This window comes from Camellia sinensis, chromosome 7, assembly GCF_055761805.1.
Source record: "Camellia sinensis isolate YWXY chromosome 7, ASM5576180v1, whole genome shotgun sequence".
Taxonomy (NCBI): domain Eukaryota; kingdom Viridiplantae; phylum Streptophyta; class Magnoliopsida; order Ericales; family Theaceae; genus Camellia; species Camellia sinensis.
This window is the reverse complement of record NC_138967.1, coordinates 18,293,841-18,303,497: the sequence shown is the minus strand read 5'-3', so window position 1 is coordinate 18,303,497 and position 9,657 is coordinate 18,293,841.

The following is a 9,657-nucleotide window of genomic DNA, read 5'->3' as shown; positions in this document are numbered from 1 at the left end:
ATGTCAGCAAGGTATCATGTGATATTATATTCTATTAATCACAAATGCATATATCATTTATTGTTCCTCAAACACTCAATATAAATATAGTAAATCCTATTATCAAAACCAATCATAATAGTAGAAAGTACCACATGACATATACCTATCTACATATAAAAAAATCTTGTTCACTTTTAATTGTTACTACAACGTTCTATTTGTTTTTTTTTTTTTAAAAGTGTCACTAATTGCTAGTTTTTTAGCAATAGATTTAAAAAATTGTTACAAAAAAAAATCATTAATAATTGTGAGACTTTTTAATCTATACAAACACTTATGGGACTAAATGGTGCATCAGTCCTTACAACAGGGCAATAATTAATCCTAAACATTTTTCCTTTTAGATAAACTTGCAGCGAACAGGCCCTAATGAAGCCTTGCAGCCCAATCCAATTGACTTTGAGGCCAGCCCACCATAAACCAGGAGTGGCCTGTGTAAATTTTAAGCAACAATTGTTGGATTGTTAATTGGGCTTTGAGAGCTTTGACTTAAAAGTTTTGAAGTTGATAAGCATGCCTTCAATTTTGATTGCCTCTTATGTGTTCAAATTAGGTGAATCGAAGAATCGAATCAAATTGATCTTTTTGAGTTAGTTTGGAGTTGATTTGATTTTTTTAGTGCATTGATAGGTCTTCAAATCATCAAATCAATAGGATTGGGTTAACTCTTGATTGAGGTCTCGTTTGGGAACATATTTTTTTAGTAATTTTTTAATTTTTTTGCTAAAATATGATGAAAAAAAATTAATATGTTTAGGATGACTTTTTGATTTTTTTATGAAAAGATGTGCAAAAAAGTAGAGAGAAAATAAAATCTTTGACTTTTTGATGTTGTTAGCTTTTTGATTGCATAAATCGAACTAACCGAGAACTAAACCTATTTATATATATTAAAATTTTATTTATATTGACATATATTTACCTAATTGGTCTATTACAATGAATTTAATTGCACCTAATAATTTTTCGTAGTTGATTTAATTTGTATTGATTGTATTAATAGATTTAATTTGTATTGATTATGTTTAAGTTTGAATTAGATTTGATTTGTATTGGCTTGCATTAGATAATATTTTGCTCTTTGTCTGTGTTATGTTTAAATATTAAAAATTTGTTTATTTTAATTATTTATTATTGATTGATTCCCTTATTTTTAATATTATGGAATCGTGATTTCAACTCGAATCAATCTGGGCTGTATTGGGTTGGGTTGGATTGGTTCTAGTGAATAATTTTTTTGGTTCTACGTCCAAAAACTTAGAGCTAATCATGATTAGGTTAGTTCGTATCAAACCGAGCCAAGTCGATCCATGAACATTCCTACTATCTATATTGTTGTTCCAATTAAATGAAGTGCCATTTTAGATAAATGTCTAAAGAAAATCAATGACCATGCTTCGTTATCATTTTTTAAAAATACTTTTCAGAAAATTTTACTTTCTTAATTTTTGTGTTTTTTTGTTTTTACTGAATTTTTTTAATATTTTGAGCACATTTTTTTAATTTTTAGACATACCTAACATAAATATACCTAAAAAGTAAAAAAAAATTGAAAAAAACCTTTTAAAAATTCACTAAATACCAAAAATATATTAAAAAAAATAAGAATTCAGTATATTTTTTTTGTATTTTTATGTATTTATTAATTTTTAAAAATATTTTTTTACAAAATTTTTCCTTTTTAGATATATCTAAGTAAGGTGTATCTAAAAAAGTAAAAAAAAATGTTTAAAATTTTAAAAATATTCACTAAAAACAAAAAAATATGAAAATCAAAAAACTTAATTCAAAAAACTTAAACCAAACACACTGAATCATTTTGTTGGACTTTGGCTTTCAGAAAACAGTTTTTAAAAAATTTTACTTTTTTTTTATTTTTCGTATTTTAATGTTTTTAATAAATATTTTAATATTTTAAGTATTTTTTTAAATTTTTAGACACACTTAACATAAATACACTTAAAAAATTATAATATTTGTGAAAAAAAACTTTAAAAAATACACTAAATATCAAAAAAGACAAAAAAAAATGAAAATTCAGTATATTTATCATATTTTTGTGTATTTATTAATTTTTTCAAATATTTTTTCATAAATATTTTACTATTTAGATACATTTAAGTAACGTACATCTAAAAAAATAAAAAAAATTTACTTAAAATTTTAAAAATATTTACTAAAAATAAAAAATTCAATTTTTAAAAAATTAAATTCAAAAAAATGAAATCAAACCCACTGAACTTCTTTTTCTCAGTTAATTACATTAAAGTAGACAATTATATGGTCAACCCAACAATCACAACTGTAAGAGTTCACTATTCGGAAAAAAATAAAAAATAAATAAATAAAACTCCCTCGACAATCAGCACAAATGAGGGAGAAATAATCAATTTTTCTGTTTGACTGTCAATTCAATTTGTGGGAACCGTTAATTATTGAACCAACTGAGCTGTCTTTAATTACAAAAATACCAACATCATATTTTTTTGGTGAAACATTTTTTGTAACTTTTTTTTTTTTTCTTCAAGTAATACTGTACAAATAGGAAAATTGTACATGAAATCAATACAGACTACAGTAACTAGTATTGAATTAGAGTACATTTTTTAACTTTTTATAAAAAAATGTGCAGTAAAATATAGAGGTAATGTAACTTAAAAAAATAAAAAGATTAAAAAAATTGTACTTATATAGTACATTCCAAACAAGCTGAATTTTGAATGAAAATTCTATAAAAATAGACTTATCCTTTTTATCAGCTAGTGTAAAGAACACAAAAAATAAAAATAAAAATAAAATTGAAAAATACACAAAATTCAAATACTCTAATTTGATTTGTGATTTTTTAGTTAAAAAGTCAAAATATCACATCAATTAATCATTTTTTTCTTCTTACAACGGTCTATTCAATTAAAATAACAACTTGAAACACACTAAGGCTCCATTTGGTTTAATTTTAAAATCATAATTTGTATGTAAAGTTATGTTTTGAGTTATGAGTTTTTGAAATAAGTTTTGAAACGAAAAAACTTGTTTGACTAAGAGTTTTAAAAAAAATTTTGAAATTTAAATTATATTTTGAAATTGTTTTGAGTTTTTTTTTTAAAAATATTTAAAAATTTTCTTAATTATATTTTTGTTAGGCTAAATATTTTTTTTATTATAAAATTTTATTTATTTATTTTAATGTGCGTTGTATTTACTACATTTGTGCATTGTATTTTTTAAAAATATTTTCTTATTTTTTTATTTTAAATATTTTATTTTATTTTTTAAGTATTTATTTTTTTATATTTTTAAATTTTAAAAAATTTAAATCGTCCATATATATCTAAATCATAACAAATTATTTGGCCAATACTTAAAAAAATAACAAAATATTTTTTTTGAAAAAATTAAAAAAGAAAAATTATTTATCTTCAAAAATAAAATAAAAAATATTTTTTCAAAAAATTAAAAAAAAATATTTTCAAAAAATTAAAAAAAATTAAAAAAACAAAAAAAAATTAATATTTTTTTTTATAAAAAAATTGAATTTTGAAAAAAAATTGAATTTTGAAAAGTGTTTTGAATTAAGTGTTTGATTATGAGTTTTGAAAATTTTTAATTGGAATCATGATTCCAAAATTCAACCAAACGCTACCTTAAAAAAAAAAAATCAAATTATGAAATTGACAAAATGACAACACCAAACATATAGTAATGAATTGTAGATTCAATTAAAATGCTATTTGGTTAGGTTTTTCAAAAAATACTTTTCAGAAAATTCTACTTTCTTATTTTTCGTATTTTTTGTTTCTAGTATTTTTTTTAATATTTTAAGCAATTTTTTTTTACTTTTTAGACATAGCTAACTTAAATATACCTAAAAAGTAAAAAAAAATATGAAAAAAACCTTTGAAAAATTCACTAAATACCAAAAAAAAAAAATGAGAATTCAGTATATTTTTTGTATTTTAATGTATTTTTAAAAATATTTTTTTACAAATTTTTTACTTTTTAGATACATCTAAGTAAGGTGTATCTAAAAAAGTAAAAAAAAATATTCAAAATTTTAAAAATATTCACTAAAAACAAAAAAATACGAAAACCAAAAAACTTAATTCAAAAAACTTAATTCAAAAAATTTAAACCAAAAACACTGAATAATATTTTATGCACTTTTCTATAAAAAATTGACTAGTGACTCGTGGCTCATGACAATTCAAGGTTGTCATGGAGCAAACATTAGGGATAGAGCCAATATGTGGTTGGATTTTGGCAGTCTTCTCCTTCCATCCTTTAGAGTTGATTGATTTCTTTTAATGCGTGGAGAGGGACATGCCAATGGGGATGGAAGAGTACAGTGATCCCCCCAAGAAGATGATAATGGTGATTGACTAATAAATTGAATCTACCCACTTTATAGGATGCAAGTATGTGTGTCTTTTACTTGTCACAAGTTCTAACTAACATGAAAATAGTAGCACTGAAATTCACAAGGGCAATTCGGAGGGTGTAGAATTCTATCTTCAAATTTTTCTAATATTTCTTTATCTTTGGGTTGTTTAGTTGATTTTTTGACTTTATATGAAAAAATATGTAAACAAAAGTACAAAGAAAATTAACTTTTTGATAATGACATTTTGACGTTTTAACTGTTTAAGTAGATTGCTAAAACAAGCCTTAATAATATAATATAGGGTCCTCTTGTGGAGTGCTATGCCTCATAATGAAGCTCATTCTTGCCCGTTTTTATAATGCAAATAATTCATTTTATAAAGTTTATGTAAATGAAAACCAAGTTAATCGAATATTCTTGGGTACATAATTTGATCATATTTGGATTAAAAAAATATACAATTTATTCTTAATATCAAATTTGTCATTTATCTTTTTTAAACAGTTATGTTCCCATCATATGGCTATTGGTATTCTTTCAATCTGATTTTTTTTTGTAAATAATTTTCTTTGCGAGCCCTATAAGATAATGGTTTTTATCACCAAAGTAGACTCAAGATGAACTCATCTTGGGATACAACACTCCCTATTGTGCTTAAAGCCACAACAAAATTGCCCTTATTGATTCTAATATATTTTTAATAATTGAATTATATTTCAAGATTTAAATATTTTAAAATTCTTATATAATTCAATAGATAAAAATTCATTGGGATAGGAGAACAAAAGTTCGTAGCCCGTTTGAAAGTTTTTTGTGAAATAATAATAATAATAATAATAATAACAATAATAATAGACTCCAAATGTTCCAAATTCCAATGGAACTCACACATCAAAGCCCAAAGACAAGTCATGACTAATTTGATTAGGGCAAATTACATATATCCCTCCTGAGGTTTGGCTAAATTACAAATATTTCTTAAATTTTGAGAAATTATAAATTTCTTCCTAAATGCTATATTTGTATAACAAATTAGGAGATAATTTGTTATGAAATTTAAATCTCAGAGGACAAATTATTATGAAAATACAAACCTTAGGGGGCAAGATGTAATTTTCGAAATCTCAGAGATATCTATAATTTAACCAAATCTCAAGGGACGTATATGTAATTTGCCCATTTGATTAATATGGAGAAATTCTCATAAGCACACAAGCAAAGTATAGAAGGACTGAATGAGGCCCATACCAGTTAAATCAGGTGCCCAATAATTGACACAAGGCTTAAGAATTGAGTGCGTGTATGTATTACAATCGGAAATTAATTATAGTCAAATTTTCAATATTTTATTTTATTTTATATTTGTAAATCTTTAGGTCCAGAAACTATGGTTGCTAAGAAATATGATGAAACAGACATACACCTAATGGATTTGACAGGCAACTTGGTAGGCGACAAATGCTTGAAAGGCACAAATTGGGTGTCCCATTGATGACACTCAAATTGGGGTGCTGTTTGGTAATATGATAATATCACATTTTAGCTTAAATTTTTTTTTAAAAAAATATCAGCCTTAATTTAGTATGTGCGTTAACTTTTTGATTATTTTAATATGAGATTAAAAAGTCTCATTTAAAATAAATTTTTTTAATTTTTGTAAAAGAAAAAATGAAATGATTATAATTTGAATATGACATTTTGTCTTATTGAGTTAAAAAATTTATTTTGTCCTTTTGTGGTTAAAATAACCCCAACCTAACCCAAACTTTCATGCCACACGAATATAAATTTGATTTTTACCCCTATTTTTTTTACACATATTTTTGTTAAAGATAAAAAAAATTAATTAAAATAATCAATTATCGAACACCCAGTGTTGAGTTTGGGCTTGTGTTTGTAAATTTTCAAAGTAATAGACCTATTACAGTAAAAAAAATCAAAATCTTTCATAATTATTATTATTTTATTAGATATAATGAAAGAGTGGTAATTAGTTTATCGATCTAAACCTTAAATTTCTAATTTCCTCATTATTCTGAGAAACAATTATATAAATTACTGGATTAACTATCTTATCCTAATAAATTAAGTTGACACAAACTGAAGATTGAACATTTTTCCACAAAAACAAACTTCAACATTCTTTTAAAGAACTTTAAAATAAGGGTGGGCTCCGGTTGCGGTTACGAAATCTTCAATCCGTCATTCATCCGCTAAATTGGTGCATTGGAGAAAATTAATTTGCATTCGTCCATCAATTCGACGGATTGGATCGAGTGGATTAACGGATTGGCAGATGGATGTAAATCGGTTTGGCGGTTTAAAATTTTATAAATTTTTAATATAATTCAACTTATGTACTTCCTCAAAAAAGAAAAAAAAGAAAAGAAAATATTATAGTCAATGACTTAAAAAAGTATTACAATCATTACTTGCCTCATCCAAAGAGAGAAAGTTTGAAATTTTAGAATATTACAATGACTGTATGTCTCATTCACATATTATGATCACAGCATGCCTCATTCATATAAAATATTACCATCTTTGGTTCTTAAAATATAAAAACAATTCAAATCACCAAAGCCATTAATAGAGCAGTAGTAGAAATTATATACCTTTGTATTGTTACATCTATATCTGTTTTTGAAAATAAAAATCAGCCAGCATATATATTTTTTATTTTTTATTTTTAGAGTTAGATTTAAAAACCAAAAAATATAGAAAAATAATACATTTATTTTTTTAATTTAAAAAGTATATTCAAGTTGAAAACTCTTTTTCAACGGAACATATTCAACAGAATATTTAAACTCTTTTTCAATTGAAAATACAAACAAAATATTTAAACAAATTGAAAATATAAAGTCTTATAAATTATTAGGGGTGTTCGCGCTTTGGCGGTTTGGTTGCGGCAAAGGAACCTCAAATCCGCCATCCGTCCAAAATTAGGAGGATTGAAAAAAAAATCAATCCGTAACCGTCCGCTTGTCATCACGTATCTGTCCAAAACGCGGCGGATCGGTTCGGTTGGTTTGGGCAGATCGGTTTATCCGCCGCTCACCCCTACTTTAAAAGCACTTACTTTGAAACTATTGAAGAGCTTTAAGGTTTGTTTGAGATGTGAATTGATTTTTTGACTTTTTGATTTTTTGAGTTTGGATCTAAAAAGTCTAATTGGGGATAGACCTTTTAGCTTTTTTGATTTTTGCGAGGAAAAAAATAAAATGATTATAATTTGAATGTGACAATCTTTTTTATGGTAAAGATTCTAAATAAATTATTAAATTTTTCATTGAATTTCTTAAATGAGTGTAAGACCCATACACATATGATTTGTGTAAGTTCTATATCCATGTAAGAGGTTTAGTAAAAAATTAATAATTTATGTGGGTCCATAATATTATTCTTTTGAGTAAGGTTATACCAACAATTTTTTATTTTTTATTGTAATTTACAAACTGATGTTACAAATGCGTTGTTTTTATCATTTAGCTTGTTTGGCATATCACATTTGGATTAAAACAGTCACAAAAAGATAAAATAGACGTCAATAACATAAAATGTCATATCTAAATCATAATCATTTCATTTTTTCTCATAAAAGTTTAAAAAACAAAAAAATTCATCTCAAATAAGATGTTTTAGCCTCAAACTAAAATAGCTAAAAAACTAAAAGGTCAAAAAAAATCAATTCACATCTCAAACGAACCCTTAATTTCAGCGAATTCCATTTCAAATACAAAATTTTGTCATTATGCTTTGCATCAATTTGCAAGAAAAGTTTGTATAAAAAAAATTTATTTGTGTATCATACTTTTATTGAAAAACTATTCAGTATTTTTAAAATGCTATAATAATATCTACTCATTTCATTATCATTCTTCTTATTAATTTTGGGAAATTATGCTCACTTTTCTTGAATTTTAAAAAATATAATTTATTTTACACTTTTGATATAATTACACTGATCATCCTTAAGATTTTAATTCAAATAACTTATATGTCATTTTTTATCAGTAATTTGTTAGTAGTATAAATGAAAAAATAATGTTATTATATTTTTCCTACTAAAATTCATATTTATCTTTATTTATTTTAGTATCTACTCATCATTGACGTTAGTATCGATAGCTTTAATCATACTAAAAGAAAAGTTAATATAATTATGTCAAAAGTATAAGACAGACGTATTTTTTTTCAAACCTTAAAAAATGTGTGTAATTTACCTTATTAAGATCTGTCACTTCTCGACCTGGAGATTTGTCTCTTCTGGCCTTCGATGGCTGGATCCGTCACCACCATTTCACTGCCTCAGCTTAGGATTGAGGTTTTATATTTTTCTGTTTATGTATTTTGTTTTGTTAGTTATTTGATTGTGTAACTCAGAGTCCATCGGTAATAATTGTAAAGTTTACCCTCGTGTAGACACCCCATTTTTGACCGTCCTCAAGACTTGGACGTCACCGTTTGAACACTCGGTGATCATCCATGTTTGTGTTCGTTTGGAGTTCCCAGAGGTCTCGGCTACGCGCTTTGCCTCAGGATCTCCGAACTCGACTGTTTAGTGTCTGGTTTTGCACCAAACACTTGTGTTTTGCCTTAGAGGGGCATGGAATGCCTTGTGAGGCATCCCCACATATCACCGGCCATGGCCAGGAGCCACCGGCCTTGTTTCCTTGCCACCGGCCATTGGTGATGGCCGGTCGGCACTATTTATGGTCGGTCGGCATTGTGTTTGGTCGGCCGGCCACTGTTTCTGATCAATCGGCCACTTTTCCTAGCCGAGACCTTTTCTTGAGGGAGCTTGACCCTCTTGAACCTTTTTTTTAGCTTCTTGAGGAAGCTTGAACCTTTTGAACCTTTTTTAGCTTCTTGAGGAAGCTTGAACCTTTTTAGCTTCTCCAAGAAGTTTGACCCTTTTTTTAGCTTCTCCAAGAAGCTTGAACCCTTTGCTCCAAGCTTCTCTAAGAAGCTTGAACCCTTCTAAGCTTCCAAGAGAAGCTTGCACCTCTTGAACCCTTGCCTAGCTTCTCCAAGAAGCTTGGCCCTTTTGTCTAGCTTCTCCAAGAAGCTTGGCCTTCTTGGCCCTTTTGCTCCAAGCTTCTAAGAGAAGCTTGGCCTTTTTGGTCAAAGCTTCTAAGAGAAGCTTTGCCCCATTGGTTTCTCTATACAAGGAGAGCCTCTCCTTCCATTTTAAAGGTTAGAAAATCTGATATATAAGATATATATATCAC